Source organism: Cebus imitator, unplaced genomic scaffold (genome assembly GCF_001604975.1).
Source record: "Cebus imitator isolate Cc_AM_T3 unplaced genomic scaffold, Cebus_imitator-1.0 Scaffold749, whole genome shotgun sequence".
In the NCBI taxonomy this organism is placed as follows: domain Eukaryota; kingdom Metazoa; phylum Chordata; class Mammalia; order Primates; family Cebidae; genus Cebus; species Cebus imitator.
Window position 1 is genome coordinate 213,925 of NW_016108064.1, and position 7,336 is coordinate 221,260.

Consider the following 7,336-nt stretch of genomic DNA (forward strand, 5'->3'; position numbering starts at 1 on the left):
TAAATTTATTCCTAGGTATTTAATTTGTTTCATTTTGATGGTAATTTAAATGGTATTATTTTAAAAATTGCATTCCTTGCTTCTTTGCTGCAAGTGTGAACTGCATTTAAATTTTGAAAATTAACATATAACTTTTGGCTTTGCAATAGTTAACAAATTAATTCTATGTCTATCTGTGGAGTATTTGTATTTGATATGTATAAAACAAGTCCTTTGCAAATAAAAACTGTGTTATTTCTTTCTTTCCAATAGTTATACCTTTTATTAATTCTTTTGCCTCACTGCATTCTGTTAGGATTCAATAAAACATCTTTAGTAAGAATGGCAACAGATGGCATCCTTGACTTATACTTGCTATCAAGAGGAAAGCATTCAATATTTTCCCATTAAAGCAGGTTATTTGCTGTAGGATTTTGTATGTATCCATCTATTCTTCATTTGTAGTGCCTTTTAAAAAATCATGGATGGATGTTGAATTTTATTGCAATTTTTCTGCCTCTATTTGAGATGATCCTATGATTTTTCTCCTCTATTTTGTCTATGTGGTGAATTGCAGTCACTGATTTTTACATGTCTTGTCTTCTTGGAATAATTCTCGCCTGACCATAATGCCGTGCTATTGTGTGTGTGTGTGTCTGTGTGTGTGTGTGTGTAATTTTTTTCTTTTGTTTTGTTTTTTTTGAGGCAGGTCTCATTCTGTTGCTCAGGCTGCAGTGCAGTGCTGTGATCATAGCTTACTGCAGTGTTGAACTTACCGCAGTGTTGAGCTCAAGAAATCCTCTTGCTTTGGCCTCCCTAAGTGCTGGCATTACAGACTTGTGCCACGATGCCCAGCTATAATTTATATTTATATATCACTAGATTTTATTTGCTAATATTTTGTGTAGGAGTTTTGTGTCTATATAAATCAGAGGAGACTTTGCTTAGGCCCTTTATTGTAATTTCCTCACTGGATTTTGCTATCGAAGTTACAATAACTTCAAAAGATGAGTTAGAAAATCTTTCTTTTTCTGTGTTCTGGAATAATATATGTAAAATTAATGTTATTTCTAAATGTATAGAAGAATTCACATAAAATCATTAGGCCTGGAAATTTCTTTTCAAAGGATTGTAGTTACAGATTTCAATTGTTTCTCTAGATATTAACTATTTATATTACATATTTCTTCATGTGGCAGTTTAGTACATAAATTGTGGCTTTTAAAGTTATTTTACCATTTTATTGAAATCATTGCTCTAAAACTGTTATGATATCTTTTTGTTAGCATTTTATTACCTGAAGGATGCGTATGTAGTTAAGCCCCTTCTTTAAAAAAAAAAAAAAATCTTTGTATTGTGTGCACTCTTTTTTCTCTATCCTTCCAGAGATTTATTAAATTTATTAGTCTTCAAAAGGACCAACTTGTAGATTTTTCTCTATTATATAATTGCTTTATCTTTTATTGACTTCCGCTTAATTTTTCTTACTTCTTTCTTGCTGCTTGTCCCGAGTTTCCTTCATTTCACCTTTCCACCGCTACTACATGCATTTAAATGTGGCTTTAATTGTAATACTAAAGTTTTGAGAAATTGAATTTTCATTATCATTCAAACAACAGTATTTCCTAATTTTCATCTGTATTCATTTTTTAGCTTGTGATTTATTTAGAAGTATGTCAAGTACTTATCAACATGTAAAGGTTTTAACGTTATCTTTTTGTTATTGATTTCTAGCCTAATTGTCCCTTTTGTCAGAAAACATACTCTGTGTAGTTTCACTCTTACTATTTTTGTTATATTTGCTTTATATCTACCATTGGGTCAATTTAGGTTGGTCATGTGATGTGAATTCTGCATTTGCTGGGTATAAGGTGCATAGATTAAGTCAAGTTTATTGATAGCATTGTTCAAATGTATTATATTCATATTGAATTTTTGTCCACTTGCTGTATCAGAGAGGTTTGTTAAAATCTTCTATTATGATAATGTATTTGTCCATTTTCCCTTTAGTTGTGTCATTATTTTGCTTCGCATATTTGAGACTAAAAGTGCAACAAATTCAGAATTGTAATGTTTTAAAAAGATTGACACTTTTATTATGAAATTACCTCTCTTTGTTGCCAATAATATTTCTTGCCTTAAAGTCTAATCTGATAACTGCTCACTGCATTTACATATTATTATCATCAAATTTGGGGGGTTAAATTTGATTTCTTACTCTTTGCTTTCTACTTATCTATCCATTCTATATGTCTTTTCTCTACTTTTTGGCATCTTTGGATTCATATTTTTCCTTCATTTTTCTTGTTTTATTTTGCTAATTTTATTGCTATTTTTAGTGACTATTTCAAGGATTATGGTGAGCATTCTTGACTGATGAAAGTCCATAATTAATTAGTACTTTTACCACCTTCAAGAAGATGCAAAACTTTCAGAACACTTTAATTCAACATATATCTCTTCCATGCTTTATCCTACTATTGTCATGAATTTTGACTCTACCTATATTTTAAATTCTGTTAGATGATTACCATTGTTATTACGTATCTTCAGTATGCACTCAAGTTTACCCACACATTTGCTCTTACTATTGCTCTTGGTTTCTTTGAGCAGTTCTGGCTCCCACCTGGGATTGCCTTTGCACCTCTGTGTCTAATCTATTAGTCCTCTACAGTTGAGTAATTTTAGTTATTTTATTTTTTAGTTTCAGAATTTCTATTTGATTAAAAAATATTTTCTAGTGTAAATTTTCTATATTTCATGTACTCTCTTCAAACAAGTAATTACAGCTGTTTTAAAGCCAATTGATTCTGAATGTCCTTCTGCATTTGTTTCTATTTTCTGTTTATTTTCATGGTCTGTTTTTCTAGACTTATCTTCAGACACGCCTCTTAAGAGTTACTGAAATTTGGACATTGTGTTAAAAAAGTTCGAGAGCCAATTTGTTGATCTGGTTAGTGTTATCGTCCTCCAGAGAGTATTTACTTTTGCTTGGTGTGTGTGTGAGGAGGTTGTTCTGATGGTGGCAAATATCCTAATCTATTCAGTGATTGTCTACCTACCTAAGTCATTTAGTTGATTTGAAATTGGGCTCCAACTTTGTGATGGTACAATATTGTTAGTGCATGCAACCTCCTAAGGTATAGTCCTTCAGGGGTCTTGACTGAAAATTTGAGGTAATTATAAGGGCACCTCCTCCTTAGTGGTCTCTGGACTTTAATTTTGCATCTTAAGCCAGATTTGTTTTACTTCTGAGCATCTTAGCCACCTCATTTCACCTGCTTCTTCACCTCTCAGTGTCTACTTTCAAATCAAGTGTGCCTTACTTGAGTAAAAAGTACTCAAGACTTGAAAATCAGGTTCACTTTTTTTGTACTTCCCTTCTTCTGGGGATTTTATTTCTTCATGTTCTCATTGCCTGGGCAGCTTTCTAAAGCCTTCAAACTTATAGGTTTTGCATTCTGTTCATTTTTTAAAGCTGCTCTCAGCAGGAGGGTTTATCAGCAACAATCTTCTCTACAATTAATAAAGCTTGAAGTATCTCTAGCACGAGCTATTTTGAAGCAGATAAGATTTTAACTCATATAACAGAAAGAATACACATCTGCTGAAATTGAAGTTTCCTGATATAGAAATGTTTCCTTCAAACTAAGAAACAAAGTTGGAAGCACTTATAACATTAGTTTGGAGTAAGAAATGTGAAGATTGATGAAAACAGAACTGCACAAAGTGTTTTAGCATTGAAAAGAAGACCAGGAATCACCCCAAATTACAAAAGTTATCATTCTACTTAGGGACCTTAAAGTAGAATGAACCCAGGGCCAGTATTATTTTGATGCCTTTAAAAATTTTTTTTTGAAATAGTGAAATGTCAAAATGGAGTTTAAAAATGAGGGAATGTGTAAAACATTGAGATTGAATAAATTAGTACTTTTTAACTCACAAATTTTTATATAATATTATCATGATATTTACATAGGGGTTCTCTGGGCTACAGACCATTAGTGGTTCGTGACTTGTTAGGAACCGGGCTGCAGAGCAGGAGGTGAGCAGTGGACAAGTGAGCCAGAGACTCTTCGTCTGTGTTTACAGCTGCTCCCTATCATTTGCATTACTTCCCGAGTTCCACCTCCTGTTAGATCAATGGCGGCATTAGATTCTCATGGGAGTTACTGTGGAACTGTGCAAGCAAGTGATCTAGGCTGCGGTGTTCCTCATGAGAATCTAATGTCTGATGATCTCTCACTGTCACTGTCTTCCATCACCCCTAAATGGGACCATCTAGCAGCAGAAAAACAAGCTCAGGGCTCCCACTGATTCTAATTATGATGAGTTGTATTACTATTTCATTAGATATTATTATGTAATAATAATTGAAATAAAGTGCACAATAAATGTAATGTGCTTGAATGATCCTGGAAACACCCCCCACCCCTTTCTGAGGAAAATTGTCTTCCATGAAACTTGTCCCTGTTCCCAAAAAGGTTGGGGACCGCCGATTTATATGATTATCAGAACATTTATAAAATCCCAATTTATATAGTGGTCATAAAATGGTAGGCAAGTTAAAGCAGTTTGAGGAACTGATTTTTCTTTTTTTTCAATACTTAGAGTATATCACTACAACTGTGTGGGCAGCTTCTTTGGGAGATAATGTTGACAGTCTAAAAAGTGAAGCTGTGACAAATTTGCTCCCCTCCCCTGCCCCTATAGCACACTCTGATATTAAATATTTTCTCTCTTAATTCTAATTAAATGGCATAATTATAGTGTCATATCCCAGTCAATGTCATTTATCAGTAACAGCTAATTAACACAATTATAAGAGTGGGAGCCCTAAGTTACCAGTGCGGTATAGAGCAACTCTGGAAATTTTCTCCTTGCTGAAAAAAAAAAAAATTACACATATTCCTTCACCACAAGCACAATACACAGCTCATCTTCCCTTTTCATTTTTGATAATATCGTGTTGTTCCCCATTATCTCTAAAATTTAGTTCAAATAACGTTTTTAAAACTTGATTCATAGTAGTCATAAATCCTTCAAAAATATTTCTTGACGGTTGGCCTCTCTGTAGTTTTGCAACTTGAACAATTCGTCTTTAAGAACTTGGTTTTTCAACACTATTGTGTTTGAAATGGTTTTGAGGTTTTATGATCTGTTGACACTCTGAGGAACTTAGAACACACTCACTTCCTTTTGCTTGGTGAGCTGTCCAGAGCCTTTGCAAATGCATGCCGACCATGGAAGTGCCCCAGCAGCCCTGCTGTTCAAACAGAATCCTATTTGGAAGGCAGACATGTGGCCCATTTCCATAGCCATTCCTGAGAAATCTGGTTTTTCAAGGTAAGTGCAGAAGACTTCAGTTTGGGGAGACATGAATGAAGATGCTATAGAAATAAAGCACACTGAATTAGTTGGCATAATCCTAATTCAGAATCTTCCAACAGTTTTGCTATAAAAAGAAAGCTTATTCAAAGCTTATTCACTCTGACCACAACTCCTCCTTTATAGAAAGAATTGTGCTATTCTTACTGTTCAGGACATGTTCTCTGAAGGTAAAACCTAATTTTAATTGATAAATATGAACACAAATGATTTCAGAATCTCTCAAAAAACTGGCTAAACACATTATAGAATTTTTAAGGGCACCTGGCACTATTGAATTTATGTGTGATTATTCAAATGCTTATCTTTTAAGTGACATCTTAATTTTCTTTCATTATGAAAATTCTTTAACTCTATTACTGCATTATTTTCAGATAGAGTTTGAAACTATTCAGGCAGCCCTAGTTAATGAAAGAAAACAATCTGTAAGCAATCAGGTACTTAGAAATTTCTAAAAGAAGTATATTCAAAATATCATGTGAAATAATGGTAATTATAATTCTTTCCATCCCGTTTTAAAAGTATTACATAACAGGAATGATCCTGAAATAACTTCTTAAATAAGATAAATAAGAGGAACGGTGTTCTAATAATTTTACTTTAAGTAAAATACCTTCTATCCAGTATTTTCTACTTCCAAGAAGTAGTATTTTTCAAATATGTGGAATGAAATACAATGCAAAGTTTTTTTTGTTTTTTTTTTTAAATAAGCCAGTAACACTTAACCTGACTATAAGCATTTAATTTTGTTTCTTTCACAATTTTGTTATGTGGCTTTTGATACATCACTAATTCTCTGGACTTCGGTGTTCTACACAACTGCACAGTTACTTATCTGAGAAATTTCTTATTAAGTACTTGAGAATTACATGTCTTTGTTTTCTGTATTATTGGGGTTAACTCAATTAATTAGTCAGGATTTTAATCAGCCAGTAAGAGTAACAGGAAGACTAATGGATGAGGAATCAGGTGGCGGGAACTCTAGTCCTCTGTTTTCTGATAATTGGCTGCATAATTTGGGGGACTATTATTTAAGCATTCCTGGCTAGGGCTTGGAAAACTTTTTCTACAAAAGGCTAGAAAATGAAAGTCCTTTAATTCTATTACTGCATTATTTTCAGATAGAGTTTGAAACTATTCAGGCAGCCCTAGTCAACAGAAGAAAACAATCTGTAAGCAATCAGGTATTTAGAAATCTCTAAAAGAAGTATATTCAAAATATCATGTGAAGTAATGGTAATTATAATTCTTTCCATCCCATTTTTAAAGTACTGCATAACAGGAAGGATCCTAAAATAGTAGAACTGAGGCTAATATACTGGTACTTATATAACCATTAACTATAAAAATCATTTGTAGCTCACAGGCTGTACAAAAACAAGAAGTAAGCCAGATTTGGCTTAGGGGACACAGTTTTCCAACCCCTCTTCTAAGCAATGATTTTCAACAATTATAAAATGAAGATGTAGACTAGATAAGAGACGCTCAGCTAAGGAAGTTCCTGGATGGTCTTTAGAGTGATACACCAATCCTCTGAAATTGCATGCAAAAGTGTAAGTGTGCGTTCTTCTTTCTTTCCTTTTTTTCTTCCTTCCTCCCTTCCTCCCTTCCTCCCTCCCTCCCTCCCTTCCTTCTTCCTCCCTCCCTCCCTCCCTGTCTTTCTCTTCCTCCCTCCCTCTCTTTTTCTTTCTTTCTTTCCTTCATTCTTTCACTTTTTCTTTCTTTCTATCTCTCTTTCCTTCCTTCCTTCCTTCTCTTTTTCTCTCTCTCACTCTCTCTCTCTCTCTCCCTTTCTCCTGCCCAGGCTGGAGTTTGGTGACCCAACTATGGCCCAATGACTGCAGCCTCGACCTCCAAGGCTCAAGGGATCCTTTCATCTCAGCCTCCTCACTAGCTGACACTACAGGTACATGCCACCACATCTGGCTAGTTTTCTTTTTCTTTTTTTTTTTTTGGTAGAGACAGGGTC

At 34.0% G+C, this 7,336-nt stretch overlaps 1 protein-coding gene across 1 annotated transcript in view; it reads left to right on the forward strand.

The window, feature by feature from the left end:
* The first annotated feature begins 5,169 nt into the window (after positions 1-5,169).
* Positions 5,170-7,336, forward strand: part of GPR141 (G protein-coupled receptor 141) — a 53,315-nt gene continuing 51,148 nt past the window's right edge. Inside the window, exon 1 of the mRNA XM_017519476.2 lies at positions 5,170-5,325. The gene's annotated coding sequence lies outside the window, so the exon portion shown is untranslated. The remainder of the gene's footprint in view (positions 5,326-7,336) is intronic.